Below are 16,668 nucleotides of genomic sequence, written 5' to 3'. Positions count from 1 at the left end.
TGTGTGTGGTTCTTTTCTATCTTCATCACAACTAATTTTCATGCTTTTTACTGAATTGGCATGATCACATGTACTACTGAAATTTGCTTTTGCAACTGTGAAGATAATATTTGGTAAAAGTTACCTGGTAATTCAATACCAGTTAAAAGTTCTAAGCTCCACAATCCAACACTGTTTGACTTATGAGGACTCTGAAGTCAACTGTATCATTCACCTTCTTTCTTGTTGAAGACCATGGAAAGATTCATTTGACTTGTGAGAACTCTGAAGTCAATTGTATTAGCCCTTCTTGTTGATACCATTGAAAGCCTCAAAGATAGATGGCATTTAGTGCCTAAAAGCAGTCAGAGCTGGGGCTGAACTGAAGCAGTGACAGGAAGTAGAAAACAAGCACGTTTATCAGATCTCCTTGCAGTTCAGTGGTTCTGGCTCTGGCGCACTTCAGCTCTTTCCTGGATAACTACAAATGTTCAACTCAAGCATATCCATAGAAACCTAAATCAAATGCCTCGCAAACCCCTTGATATATTTCTTCCACAATACCATGTAATATCTATGATAAATCATTTCTGTAAAGATTCCAAATCAGCACCTCTCTTGTTTCTTCAACTGAACATAATGGTTCAATGCCAATGGAAGAATTATCGCAACCCACATCAAGTGTCATATCATAGAGCTGGTAATCTTTCATGCAAACTATCTAGGAGGTATAAACCTTGGTGATTGCTATCTGGTACATGGCTTCTGATGACCCCTTGGGAGAAGGGCTCTATAGATCATGTGAAAACAAATTGCTGATGCAGGTATGAATTTGGGTTCAAAGGTGCCTGTTTCAGCAGCTAATAAGCTCCTTTGGTCGTGTATATGTGGCAAGATGTGGTTCATAGGTGACTCTGGCAATTGAATAGCTGTGGGATGAATGGAGGTGCTTGGGGATGTGCCTTACGAATTACAATGTCTTTTACCTCTTGTGGATCCATATTTTTCAAGTGGCTTGCTTGTTAACAGCATTTGTTTTTTAAAACCCAAGTGTATTGAAACTGGAAGCTAGCCATTTCGTTCTTGGCTCATTTAAACCGAATACTTGGCAATTTTATACCCCTCGTTCAAATTTAATATTGGAAGCTTTGTCTTCACCATTCTTTTCTAATGAAGTTCGAGTTCACTGTCAAACTTCTCATTCGCTTGATAAATTGTTTGAACATCTCGTGTGTGTGTGTGTGTGTGTGTGTGTGTGTGTATCCTTTCTCCAAGTTACAGTCTGGCCCAATGTTTTAAAACCTGGACCGAACCATCCGTTTGGACCAGAACTACCACCTAAAACAGGCAGGCCCTCTACAATACCTACTTTTATAATAGATCCACCTGAGCCAGGCAGGTTCACGACTGGATGGTTTTGAGCAACCCACTCGGGTCCTGACCTCCTCTCTCCTCTGTAAAAGTACAAAAGATTGGGCCAGACTTTCACTTTTCTTTGCTTTAAAGAGTTCAATGTTGACCACTTAACTATTGCTTTGAAAGCCACCGTTCATGTACATTGCACTTGATCTATGTATGCATTTAATAATTCTCCATCCACAGTAGGTCCAAATAGATGGACAGGCCTAATTGATATGCCAATCTGCCATGTGTGTTTGAAGAGATGGCTTTACCATCTTCTCGTTCTTCCTGCTCTTCATATTGTTTCCAGTGCATGCAGCTGAAATCGGGACGTTAATACAAAGCATGAAGTGTTTCAAAAGTAAATTAATTTTTATGTTTTTTTTTTCTAATTTAGTCAATTATGATGTCTGATGTCACACGGGTCAACCTTGTTGGACATGTGGTTGGATCAGTTTGGATCATGCCCACCATAAAAACAGGTCGACATCTGGTCTGGTTTCTAAAACACTGGTGTTGCTTGTTGTTTTTCCTGGTAGGTTATGAAAGTATTTTGGATTGAATGTCCTCATTGTGAGGTTCCTCTGTTTATATAGAAACTCTAAGCTAATTACAAGCCTGAATTGCAGCCATTAACATCAATCTAGGCTAACAAACAAGGAAACAATAACTGTGCAAGATATATAGAATCAGTAACTGTACAAGATTGACACAATCATACTATAATTAGAGGACCTAATTATAGCTAAATATATGCTAATGTTGTCCTGATTATATTGTCCCTGCTAAATATATGCTGCTGTCCTGATTATGGCTAAATGTATGTTGTTCCTGTTGTCCCTGGTAAATATATGCTGCTGTCCTGATGATGTTGTCCCTGGTAAATATTTGATGTTGTCCTGATGATGTTGTCCCTGCTAAATATATGCTGTCCTGATAGACATCCCCCCTCAAATTGATGCTAGTCGATCAAAAAGCATTAATTTGCCCACAAGGAACTGATGGCGCGGTCGTGTCATGGCCTTTGTAAACACATCAGCTATCTGAAGGCCAGTGGAAACATGAGGAAGAGAAATGATACGAGTGTTTAATATTTCCCGAATAGAGTGACAATCCACCTCAATGTGCTTTGTTCGTTCATGGAAAATGGGATTAGCAGCAATATGAATGGCACTAGTATTATCAACATGGAGAGGTGTAGGATTAGACTGGGAAAAACCAAGCTCAGCCAGAAGCCCACGAAGCCAGACAATCTCAGAACAAGCAGCAGATATGGCACGGTATTCGAATTCAGTAGAAGATTTAGAAACACGAGATTGTTTCTTTCTCTTCCAAAAGATCAAGGAATCACCAAGAAACATGCACCAACCTGTGACAGATCGTCGAGTATCAGGACATCCGACCCAATCCGCATCACTATATGCAACAAGGCGAGGAGGAGAGCCGGTTGGAAAGAACAAGCCACGGCTAAGGGATCCTCGAAGGTATCGGATGATACGACGAATAGCAGCCAAATTTAGATGGCGTGGAGTCTGCATGAACTGGCTAACCTGCTGGACGGCGAAGGAAATATCAGGCCGAGTAATAGTCAAATAGTTCAAACTGCCTACCAGCTGTCGAAACAGAGTAGGGTCAAACAAGAGATCACCCTCCTCACGACGATACTTCGTGTTTACTTCTAGAGGAGTATCCACAAAAGAAGTATCCTGAAGACCAGCTAAAGCAATCAAATCCTATGTGTACTTATGTTGATTCAAAATGATACCAGAAGGATCTGTGTGAACTTCCAACCCCAAGAAGTATGTAAGAGGACTAAGATCCTTCATATGAAACGAGGCCCGAAGATGGGATGGGATTCACGCAGAAAGAATTCAGTAAAAAAACCACTTAGCGCTTTCCTTCTTCCGTATTAACCACGCATTAACAAACACCACTAAGGGCGGGCAATGGGATTAGAAGGGATTAGGTGGGATGGGATTCATCTAGTCCTGTGCCAATTCCACTCTATGTTTGGGAAGAATGGAAAAGCTTGGAATTAGATTACATGGAATTGCATTGGGTCCGTGCCAATTTCACTCAATGTTAGCAAGTTGTGTAGTTCCCACCATGATGTGTGGGCTATATCCACACTGTCTACTCATTTTTCGAGATTATTTTAGAACATGGGCCAAAAAATCAGGTAAATCTAAATCCCAAGTGGACCCCACCATAGAAAGCAACGGGGATTGAATACTTACCGTTGAAAACTTCTCTGGGGCAACATAAGTTTTGAATCTACCTCATTTTTAAGCCCATGCCATAAAATGAGGTTACAAAACAAATGAACGGTTTAGATATAACACATGTGTGTTATTCTCAGTAATTTCAAATGATGGTGGGTATATCCATTCAATGTACCACTGCATTACCAACAAAGCATGGCATTAATGAGAAATTTAGGACTGTGGACCCCACCTTTTATCCAGCTGTGTTTTATGAAAGAAGACAAACTTTGTTTTGCAACTTAGACCTGCACGTGCGGATTACGAATTTTAGGACGAAAATACCCCTCCTTTCACGGAAACGGATTGGGTACTCTCCCTGCCACCAGCCAGTGGCGGATGGTTGGTTGTCTGTGGGCCCCACCATGATGTATGCTTTTTATCCATGCCGTCCATATATTTTGCCACATCATTTTATGATATGAGACCAAAAATGAGGTATATCCAAATCTCAAGTGTACCACATTACAGGAAAAGGTGTTGAATGAGTGTCGACCATTAAAAACTTTTTGGGGGCCCATTTTGATGTCTGTGAGAAATCCTCCCCGTCTAAGTTCATTCATAGGGTCACAAAGACCTGGGTGAAGAAGAAAAACAAATTTCATAATGATCCAAAACTTCTATAACCCCTAAAAGGGTTTCAATGATAGACGTTCAATTCCCTAATGCCTTTTACAGTGTGGTCTACTTGATAGTTAGATCTATCTTATTTTTCGTCTCAAGCCTTAATATGAGGTCGTCAAATAGATAGACGGTTTGGATATAACACAGACCTCATGATGGGACCCACAAAAGGCGGTGGGGATTACAACAGCAAAAAAAAAAAAAACTGGGAACCTATAGCTACGGTTTTCTGTGGCTACGGATTATAACCGTAGCTATAGACGTAGCTCCGCGATCAATCGCAAGTCCCATGATTCCACCGCAAGTCGCTGTCCTAATCGGCGATCAATCTCGGATTCCGAGATTCCACCCTCGATCCATGGCTACGAATTATAACCGTAGCTATAACCGTATCCGTATCCTTTCTTTCTTTCTTTCTTTCTTTTTTTTACATGGAGAATTTTATTCTACCTACATTTTTCTCTAACACATATTTATATAATTATGTATATATAAGCATACAAAATTTTTTTAATCTCTTTTTTTCATTTCTTTCTTTATTCATATAACAAGAATATCTTCTAAACCAAAATTAGTTACTTGACATACCATATATGATTTTAGGACTAAAAGTTGGGCGGGCTCAACCCGACCAACCTGTGGCCGACCCGACATTGGGTTGGGCTTGGGCAGGATGTATCGAGTTTGGTTTTGGGATTGGGCCATACAAACACCAACCTGATAAAACTTGGGTTGAGCTCGGATTGAGGTCTTGGGTTGCCTGACCCAACACGAACCTGATTAATATATAAGTTCCTTATAAATTAATTATAATTGAGTGCAGATCATTTGTGTTGAAGGCAAAGGAAATTCCAATGCCTCCCCTCAAGCTAACAAGATATGTTGGATTTCCCTCTCCTAAATAAATTGCTTAATACAAAATACGACTTGTAATAGAGTAGTTGTCCTATATTTTAGCTTGTTTGTTTAGAAAAAAATGCATGGAAATGATGGTGAAGTAAAGGGAATTGACCGTGAAATGAAACGGAATCACTAGAATTGACTGTGAAATGCATGAAAATGATCGTGAAGTGAAGGGAAATGACCGTGAATCAACATGGAATTGTCGGGATTGACCGCGAAATGCATGGAAATGACCGTGAATCAACACGGAATCGCCGGGATTGACCGTGAAATGCATGGAAATGACCGTGAAGTGGAGCGAATTGACCGTGAAATGCGTGAAAATGACCGTGAAGTGAAGGGAATTGACCATGAAATGCATGGAAATGACCGTGAGTCAACACGGAATCGCCGGGAATGACAGTGAAATGCATGGAAATGACCGTGAAGTGAAGCAAATTGACCGGAAATTGAGCGGGACAAAATGAAAATTGAGCGGGACAAATTGGAAAATGAGCAGGCCAAACTGGAAATTGAGCGGGACAAACTGGAAATTAAGTGGGACAAATTGGAAATTCAGCGGGCCAAACTGGAAAATGAGCGGGCCAAACTGGAAATTGAGCGGGACAAACTGAAAAGGAGGGGTATTTTCGTCCTGAAATTCAGTCTCCGCACGTGCAGATCTAAGTTGCAAAACAAAGTTTGTATTGTTTCATAAAAACAGCTGGATAAAAGGTGGGGTCCACAGTCCTAAATTTCTCAAGAAAATACCCTCCTTTTCACATACTCTTTTCACTGCACTGCCTTCAGTGTTGCTTTCACTCCCCTTAACGAAAAAACAGGTGCTTCCAGCCCTACATTCTCTTGGAACGAAGAACTGAAGTACGAAGGGTTTTCTTCTCATTTTCCTGACTAAAATCTCTGTGAAGCATCTAGATATCCATCTAGATATCATTAATCTACATTTGCCATTTTTCATCTTGGCTATGGTTACGTGAAATCCCATGAACTGGTATGTTAAGGAATGGTATGTTGTACAAGCTTTAAAACCTGAATGGTATTCTGTACAAATATTAAGGAATGGTATGTTGTACAAACCTGAATGGTATATTGTACAAGCTTTACAATCCGAAATGTATGTTGCACAAGCTTTAAATTCCAAACATTTCTGTAGGTGGTCAACAAATAAAACGGCCGCAATTAAGGAATCTTAAGTTCTTTCGTCGGTCCTAAAGGCAACCATCAGCAGTTTGGATAACTGAACAATGGCCCCCACATGTAGAACTCCTTAAAACCTGAATGGTATGTTGTATAAGCTTTAACAAACACTTCAAAAACCAGAACATGGCATAACAGAACATGCCAAACAGCCAAATATACCCAACACCACACATTCTTCAAAAATCAAAACATGGACATGAACACAAATAAGTCAAAGATGTAAACACATGCACACACACATTCTTGAAAAATCAAAACGTGGGAATCAACACAAACAAGCTAACTATTATAAAAAAATAAAATAAAAATGACATTCTTCAAACATCAAAACATGGGAATCAACCCAAACAAGCCAAAGATCACATTAGCAACGTTTCCACAAATCAAAATTGAGAAAGGAAAAAAAAAATCATATTCTTCACAACTCAATTATAATTTATAGAAACCAAACAAAGCCCACAACAGTTACAGTAATGCAAGATATTAAGAACACGATATTCAAACTCCAAAAAATGTTATGCATTTCAAGATAACCAAAAAAAATAAATTTCAATCCTTTACAAGGAAAAAAAGAAAAAGAAAAAAAACCCCAAAAATAGAATTCAATCCCATATAGCTAAATCACTATATCATATTAATATTTGTCATATTATCTCATAATAAGTCAGTCCCATGTCTGGCCAAAGATCCACAAGAGAGAGAAGCATACTAGATTAGCTCAACCAATAGCTATTAAAAACACAATTGAATCTCTAAAAATATAAAAATAAGAAAAGACCCAAAAAAGGCCATAATCAACTGAAACCAAAACTTTTGTAGAAAACATAATCTTAGAAAAATCATAGACAACAAAGAAGAAGATTGATTGGATAACAAAGATTGATCAATCAGTATGATTTTATATTTATGCTCCATCGACAATAGGGCCCACAATAAATCAGTATTTCTGTATGATATCTCTCCAAAAGTACCAGCTATCGGGGAATTTTGAAAGGTGAAATCCTTCCAACTATGGTTTCAACGGTGGAAATCATTATGCCCAGTGTTTTCCATGGTATGATCCACTTGATCTTTTGATATGCTTCAATTTGGAGCTAAACCGCTTAAATTAGATGGAAAAACGGATGGACGGCGTGGATATACTACGGGCCAAACTAGAAATTGAGCGGGCCAAACCGAAAATTGAGTGGGACAAACTGAAAATTGAGCGGGCCAAACTGGAAATTGAGCAGGCCAAACTGGCCTAACTGGAAATTGAGCAGGGTTGGATGTTCATTAAAAGCTCTTGTTTTCTATGAAGTAGACAAGCTTTGAAAGAAAGGAAAGACTAGTGACTGTATTTATCAAACAAAATATGCAATTTACATAAAATGCACCCAAGTAAAGTTGGTTTTATTTCCTCATGATATCTGAAAAGTGGGGTCCTCAAGCTCTTCATCATGGATTCCTATGAAAAGTTGATTTTATTTCCTCATGATATTTGAAAATTACAAAAAGCACTAATCAAAAGAGTCTAGAGCTGGATATCTTCTAGCAATTGCCATGAAACTTGATTGACTTTCTGGAAACCTTTATCTATTTCTGGTAAGCTTATCTTATGTTTTTATTGCTGGAAAATCATGAAAGCATATAATTCCTAGAATTCCTCAATTGTTATTGCTGGTCCATATCACTATCAAATGCGCATTCCATGAGCATGTAAACGCGGCGCCTATTCATTATTGCAGATAGTGGTTGAGACAAGTCTTATTGGAAGACAAGCCAGTGGGTCTGTTACCATAATTGATGGGGAAACTGTAAGTTGTCAAGTTTTCTTTATATAGGCATGGTTTATTTTCCCTTGTAAGAAATAAATTCTTTCACATGCATATTACTCATTTTAGTTGGGGATTTATTTTAGTGCTCAACTAGTAGTCCTTGGAATATTCATTTGAGCGGGACAATCTGGAAATTGAGCGGGACAAACTGGAAATTGAGTGGGGGAAGATATTATAATCATATAATTTATAATCTATAGAAACCAAACAAAGCCCACAACAGTTACAGTAATGCAAGATATTAAGAACACGATATTCAAACTCCAAAAGATGCTATGCATTTCAAGATAACCAAAAATAAATAAATTTCAATCCTCTACAAGGAAAAAAAAAAAGAAAGAAAAAAAACCCCAAAAATAGAATTCAATCCCATATAGCTAAATCACTATATCATATTAATATTTGTCATATTATCTCATATTAAGTCAGCCCCATGTCTGGCTAAAGATCCACAAGAGAGAGAAGCATACTAGATTAGCTCAACCAATAGCTATTAAAAACACAATTGAATCTCTAAAAAATAAAAATAAGAAAAGACTCAAAAAAGGCCACAATCAACTGAAACCAAAACTTTTGTAGAAAACATAATCTTAGAAAAATCATAGACAACAAAGAAGAAGATTGATTGGATAACAAAGATTGATCAATCAGTATGATTTTATATTTATGCTCCATCGACAATAGGCCCCACAATAAATCAGCATTTCTGTACAATATAATCAACTGCATCTCTCCAAAAGTACCAGCTATCAGGGAATTTTGAAAGGTGAAATCCTTCCAACTATCAATAGTCTCATGTGGATTGATATCTCAAAATTTTCTATGATGAATTGGCTGATGCAGAATGCAAAACTGAAAGCGTTGTCTCATGAGAGCACAGGCCGGGGATTTTTTCGATGGATTAGAGAGACTAAGTTTGGGGAGAGACGCAAGATAACCTGTCAATGGAGACATGGTTGAACAGAAAAGGGTTATTAGAGGTGCTTAGAAAAGAAAATTAACATCCTTAAATGATATTCTTGTTATTCTACTAATGCTACTCTGGTTGTCCTTACCGTTCAAACATAGCACAAGAGAATTTCATCTTTTTTCCGCAATGATTGCAAAGAAATCACAATATCCATAACATACAAAGACAACATGGAAATCTTATTTTCGACTAGTGCATGTGAAAAGTTCTAAATGGTGGGGACTGCATGCCTGGAAATAAGGGGGAAGAACCAAATGGGCTTGAATTTTAGCCTCTTGCACATGCAGAAGAGGGAACCAAGAACTCATTGTCATGGATTGATTAATGGGGTATCAGCAGCATGGCCTTCTATGTTAGAAGGGTAAAAAAGCAATGGCAGGTGTGAAGTTAGTGAATGATATGTGTTAGAAAAGGGACCAAGATTGTACCATTATCATCATCTCTTTCACATGGTAGAGAATAAATAACTTGTGCTAATAAGGAAATGCTACGAAGTTTTGAGTATGGGAAGTATCATGTATTGGGGTCATCAAAACCTGAATTCAGGATTCAGGCAATGCATGGATCCAAGGGAGAAGTATTACTTACACACATTGGAGAAGGTAATTCATCATGTATTGGGGTCATCAAACTAATTTGAAATGTTATGTTATTCATCACAAAACTCCTTGAGATTGCAATCCCACCTTCAGTTGTTCATTTTCAAAGGTCAGTTTATCCAACAGCACACTCTCTTATTCCTTCACTAGCATCTTTTCAGTTTCTTTGAATTGAAGTTGAATCTCTTCCAATTGCATTTCTTCAATCTTCTTTTCCAGTAATTCCTGTCATAGCCTATAACAAATTAATGTTGAGTGACATAAATATCATAAGAAGCCATTTCTGGATACCTCCACCAAATATCACAGAACTTTAACTGCTAAAATGATTTTGCCATTCAATCTAAAAGAAATAAATATTGGCGTGATTTAATGCCATTTTCAAAAACAAATGCAATAACGACTAATAAAAAAAATCCACATAAAGAGGGTGAGAGTAGTGAGGGAAAGGTTAAGGCAAAGAGGATTCTGATTAATTGTGGATCCAGTGATTCCATGTAAAAAAAAAAAAAAAAAAAAAAGGGGATACAGTTATAGCTACAATTATCGCTACGGTTATAATCTGTAGCTATAGATCGGCGGTGGATTCACAGAGTGACTTGTAGTGGAATCGCGGGATTCACGAGTGATCACCGAATTACTGTTATCTGTGACTACGGATAATAACCGTAGCTATAGTTGTATCCCTGTGCAATTTTTTCTTTCTTTTTTTACATGTAAAATTTTATTCTACCTACATTTTTCTCTAACACATATTTTATATAAATATGTATATATATAAGCATATAAAAAAAATTCCTCTTTTTTTTTTTTCATTTCTTTCTTTATCCATATAACAAGAATACCTTCTAAACCAAAATTAGTTACTTGACATATCATATATGATTTTAGGGCTGAAGTGAAGCAAATTGACCGTCAAATGCATGGAAGTGAAGGGAATTGACTGTGAAATATGTGGAAATGACCATGAATCAACACGGAATCGCCGGGAATGACAGTGAAATACATGGAAATGATAATGAAGTGAAGTGAATTGACCGTGAAATGCGTGGAAATGACCATGAAGTGAAGCGAATTTACCATGAAATGCATGGAAATGTGGGTTAGCTTGCTAGTAAACACCCATGTCAGTACACACCCTCTATGTTAGCCACCCCCACTAGGGATCAATACCAGGACCTCAATTGTTGAAACGAGGTATCTCCACTCAGTCTGCCAGTTGGGCTATGGAGTTGGGTGTAAGCATCTTTTGTTTAGTGTATTGTATGTGCTCGATTCAGTCTCGATGTTGAAGTAAACAACCTGTACCTTATGGCAATTCTACAAGTGGGCCAAAATGAGAATTGAGTGGGCCAAACTGGAAAATGAGCAGGCCAAACTGGAAATTGAGTGGGACAAATTGTAAATTGAGTGGGCCAAACTGGAAATTGAGCGGGCCAAAATGGGAATTGAGCGGGCCAAACTGGAAAATGAGTGGGCCAAACTTGAAATTGAGTGGGACAAATTGGAAATTGAGCGGGGTTGGATGTTCATTAAAAGCTCATGTTTTCTGTGTAAGTAGAAAAGCTTTGAAAGAAAGGAAAGACTGGTGGGGTTGGATGTCCAACCCTACTGTATTTATCAAACAAAATATGCAATTTACATAAAATACATCTAAGTAAAGTTGGTTTTATTTCCTCATGATATCTGAAAAGTGGGGTCCTCAATCTCTTCATCATGGATTCCTATGAAAAGTTGGTTTTATTTCCTCAAGATATCTGAAAATTGTAAAAAAGCATTAATCAAAAGAGTCTAGAGCTGAATATCTTCTGGCAATTGCCACGAAACTTGATTGACTTTCTGGAAACCTTTATCTATTTCTGGTAAGCTTATCTTATGTTTTTGTTGCTAGAAAATCATGAAAGTATATAATTCTTAGAATTCCTCAATCGTTACTGTTGGTCCATATCACAATCAGATGCGCATTCCAAGCATGTAAACGCGACGCCTATTCATTATTGCAGATAGTGGTTGAGACAGGTCTTATTAGAAAACAAGCCAGTGGGTCTGTTACCATAACTAATGGGGAAACTGTAAGTTGCTATGTTTTCTTTATGTAGTCATGGTTTATTTTCCCTTGTAAGAAATAGATTCTTTCACATGCATATTACTCCTTTTAGTCAGAGATTTATTTTAGCGCTCAACTAGTAGTCCTTGGAATATTCATTTGAGCGGGACAAACTGGAAATTTAGTGGGCCGAACTGGAAATTGAGCGGGACAAACTGGAAAATGAGCGGGCCAAACTGAAAATTGAGCGGGACAAACTGGAAATTGAGCAGGCCAAACTGGAAATTGAGCGGGACAAACTGGAAAATGAGCGGGCCAAACTGGAAATTGAGCGGGACAAACTGGAAATTGAGCGGGACAAACTGTAAATTGAGCGGGCCAAACTGGAAAATGAGTTGGACAAACTGGAAATTGAGTGGGACAAACTGGAAATTGAGCGAGGGAAACATGAAATCAGCGGGGCAAACTAGAAAATCATTATGCCCACTGTTTCTTGTGGTATGATCCACTTGATATTTTGATATGCTTCAATTTGGGGCTCAACCCCTTAAATTAGATAGAAAAACAGATCGACAGCGTGGATATACTACATGAAACGGATTGACTACTCCCCCTGCCACCAGCCAATGGCTGGTGTTCGGTGCTCTGTGGGCCCCATCATGATGTATGTGTTTCAACCATGCCGTCCATCTTTTTTTATATATCATTTTATGATATTATACAAAAAAAATAAGGTATATCCTGATCTCAATTGGACCACATTACAGGAAAGTGTTTAATGAACATCGACCATTAAAAACTTTTTGGTGGCCATAAACCTATTGGATCAAGATGATCTTTGTTTTTAGCCTTCATCTGGCTCTTTATGACGTAATAAACAAATTGGATTTCAGATAAACAGTACAGTCAACCTCAAGAGGATTTAAATGATGGATTTCCAATCACTATTGTTTTCATGTGGTGTGGTCCACCTGAGATTTATAACCATCTCATTTTTGGAATAAACCCCCAAAATAATCTTTTAAAATGGATGAACAGAATGGATGAAACACATACATCATGGTGGGGCCCACAGAGCACCGACCACTAGCCACGTACATCATGGTGGGGCACACAAAGCACCGACCACTAGCCACGGGGCTGGTGTCAGGGGGAGGAGTAGTCAATCCGTTTCCTATACTTATACATTCAATGTGGGCCCAACTGGTTTTAAAATATACCGCTGGTGCGTGCTTTCTTCACTGGACTGACCATTTTCAGAAGGAAGGGCCCACAAAAAGGGTTTTTTTTGTCTTTCTAACGGGGTGAGGAAATGGGGTGAAAGCAATGGCAGTGATGCAACAGTGGAAACGGAGAGGAAAAGCAAACAGTTGAAAGGGAGAGGAAAAGCAGCAGCGAAAGGGAAGGGTATTTTTGTCCTGAAATTCGTAATCCGCTGGTGCAGGTCTAAGTTGCAAAACAAAGTTTGCCTTCTTTCATAAAACACAGCCGGATAAAAGGTGGGGTCTACAGTCATAAATTTCCCGTCATTAATCTTATCCCATGGCAGCAGGGCAGGGTAATAATTATATTTTTGAATCTCCCCCCGCCCCCCACATTAATCTTATCCCATGGCAGAGGCGCCCCCCCTAAACACAGGAATATTTTTCCAATTCCTCGTTACGTGAAATAAATTAGCGTTAACAAACAGGCCCTTGTTCTGAGTAATGTGTACGCCACATGCACAGTTCACCCAGGCCGTCGTTTGGATTCGGAACTGCGTTCGGCGTATCACGAGGATACTTGCGGATCACCAGCATGGCACGTGTGCAATATTCAAACTGCTCCAACTATCTAAATACTCCGTTGCAGTAAAAAGTTCGGTGGTGGACCATAGATATACAGCAATTGGAAGCGGATTGAGTACTAACCCACCGAGACCTAGAGACGGACGGTCCTGGCAGAGGCACTGTGAGGCCTACCGTGATGTGTGTTTTATACCCGCCATCCATGCATTTTGAAAGAACTAAGCCTACAAGGGAGGTGGATATAAGGCTTGAGTGGACCACACCACAGGAAGCAATGGTGATAATGATGCCTACCGTTGAAACCTTCTTAGGGCCCACTCGAGCCGTTTATTTTCCATCCCAACTGTTGAAGGGAAAACATATATATCAGCTTTATCTAAAACTTCGGTAGCCCTGCTTGAGGTTTTCAATGATAACCGTTCCATCCCCACTATTACTATTTCCCGTGTTGTGCTACACTCAAGCCTTATATCTGCCTACCTTTTGGGCTCATGCCCTAAAATGATCGGTTAAAATGTGTGGACGGTATCACGGTGGGCCCCACATAGACCTGTCAGTACGGAAACGGATTGGCTACTCCCCCTGCCACCAGCCAATGGCTGGTGGTCGGTGCTCTGTGGGCCCCACCATGATGTATGTGCTTTATCCATCCATTCCGTTCATCCATTTTACATATCATTTTATGACTTAATCCCAAACTTTATAGGAATATAAATCTTACGTGGACCACACCACAGGAAAATAATAGTGATTGGATATCCACCATTAAAATCATCCTAAAGCCCACTGTACTGTTTATTTGACATCCAATCTGTTGATTAGGTCATACATACTCATATGAAGGGAAAAAACAAAGATCATCTTGATCCAAAACTTTTGTGGCCCCTAAAAAGTTTTTAATGGTCAAAGTTCATTCAACACTGTTTCCTGTAATGTGGTCCACTTGACATTGGGATATACCTCAGTTTTGTTCTCATACCATAAAATGATCTAGAAAAATAGATGGACGGCATGGATGAAACACATACATCATGGTGGGCCCAAAGAGCACCGACCACCAGCCATTGGCGGGTCTATGTCCTGGTGGGGGTATTACCCAATCCGCGTCCCGTAATTGGACGGTTAAAAAAGATTGCAGCAGTCCATTCACCGTACATCTATGGCTCCGTGAGCACAATTGAATGGGACAAGATATCGATGAGATGTCGTTATCCAATCTGCAATCTCAGACATATGTGCCACATGGCGACACGCAGAATCAAGGATTTGCGGCAACGAAACACCGAAACAGCATACACATCACACATTGCAACCAAGCACGCGAACAGGATCCCTGCCATTCATCAGGTGAGGCCCACCACGGACATGACCCAGCTCCAATATCAGGTGGCCCACTGTAATCCTAATATCAACAAACCATTGCCCTTTCTATAACCATCCAAAAGGGTAATTAGAGGGTGAGAGTAGTGAGGGAAAGGTTAAGGCAAAGAGGATTCCGATTAATCGCGGATCCGGCGATTCCATGTAAAAAAAAAAACATAGGGATACAATTATATCTATGGTTCTCGCTACGGTTATAATCCATAGCCATACATCGGCGGTGGAATCGCGGAATCTGCAATTGATCGCTGATCGGGACAGCGACTTGCAGTGGAATCGCGGGATCCGCGATTGATCGCCGAATTACTATTATCTATGGCTACGAATAATAACCGTAGCTATAGTCGTATCCCTGTGCAATTTTTTCTTTCTTTTTTTACATGTAAAATTTTATTCTACCTACATTTTTCTCTAACACATATTTTATATAAATATGTATATATATATAAGCATATAAAAAAAAAAACTTTTTTTTTTTTTTCATTTCTTTCTTTATTCATATAACAAGAATACCTTCTAAACCAAAATTAGTTACTTGACATATCACATATGATTTTAGGGCTGAATTGAAGCAAATTGACCGTCAAATGCATGGAAGTGAAGGGAATTGACCGTGAAATGTGTGAAAATGACCATGAATCAACACGGAATCGCCGGGAATGACCGTGAAATACATGGAAATGACCATGAAGTGAAGTGAATTGAGGTATATCATTTTATGATATTATACAAAAAAATGAGGTATATCCTGATCTCGATTGGACCACATTACAAGAAACAGTGTTTAATGAACATCAACCGTTAAAAACTTTTTGGTGGCCATAAACGTATTGGATCAAGATAATCTTTGTTTTTAGCCTTCATCTGGGTCTTTATGACGTAATAAATAAATTGGATTTCAGATAAACAGTATAGTCGGCCTCAAGAGGATTTAAATGATAGATATCCAATCACTATTGTTTTCCTATATTGTGGTACATCTAAGATTTATATCCCTCTTATTTTTAGGATAAAGCCCTGAAATGAACATTAAAAATGGATGAAACACATACATCATGGTGGGGCCCATAGAGCACCGACCACCAGCCACGTACATCATGGTGGGGCCCACAAAGCACTGACCACCAGCCACAGGGCTGGTGTCAGGGGGAGGAGTAGTCAATCCGTTTCCTGTACTTATATATTCAATGTGGGCGGAACTGAATTTAAAATATACCTCTGATGCGTGCTTTTTTCGTTGGACCGGCCATTTTTAGAAGGGGGGCCCACAAAAAGAGTTTTTTTTTGTCTTTCTAACGAGGTGAGGAAAGGAGGTGAAAGCATTGGCAGTGATGCAGCAGCGGAAAGGGAGAGGAAAAGCAGCAGCAGTGAAAAGGAGGGGTATTTTCATCCTAAAATTTGTAATCGGCACATGCGGGTCTAAGTTGCAAAACAAAATTTGTCTTCTTTCGTAAAACACAGCTGGATAAAAGGTGGGGTCTACCATCCTAAATTTCCGTGCATTAATCTTATCCCGTGGCAGCAGGGCGGGGTAATAATTATATTTTTTGAATCTCTCCCGGCCCCCACATTAATCTTATCCCATGGCAGAGGCATCCCCCCTAAACACAGGGATATTTTTCTAATTCCACGTTAAGTGAAATAAATTAGCGTTAACAAACAGGCCCTTGATCTGAATAACGTGTACGCCGCATGCACAG

This window comes from Magnolia sinica, chromosome 16 (genome assembly GCF_029962835.1).
Source record: "Magnolia sinica isolate HGM2019 chromosome 16, MsV1, whole genome shotgun sequence".
NCBI lineage: Eukaryota > Viridiplantae > Streptophyta > Magnoliopsida > Magnoliales > Magnoliaceae > Magnolia > Magnolia sinica.
The sequence above is the reverse complement of the archived record's forward strand: the minus strand, read 5'-3'. Positions refer to the sequence as shown.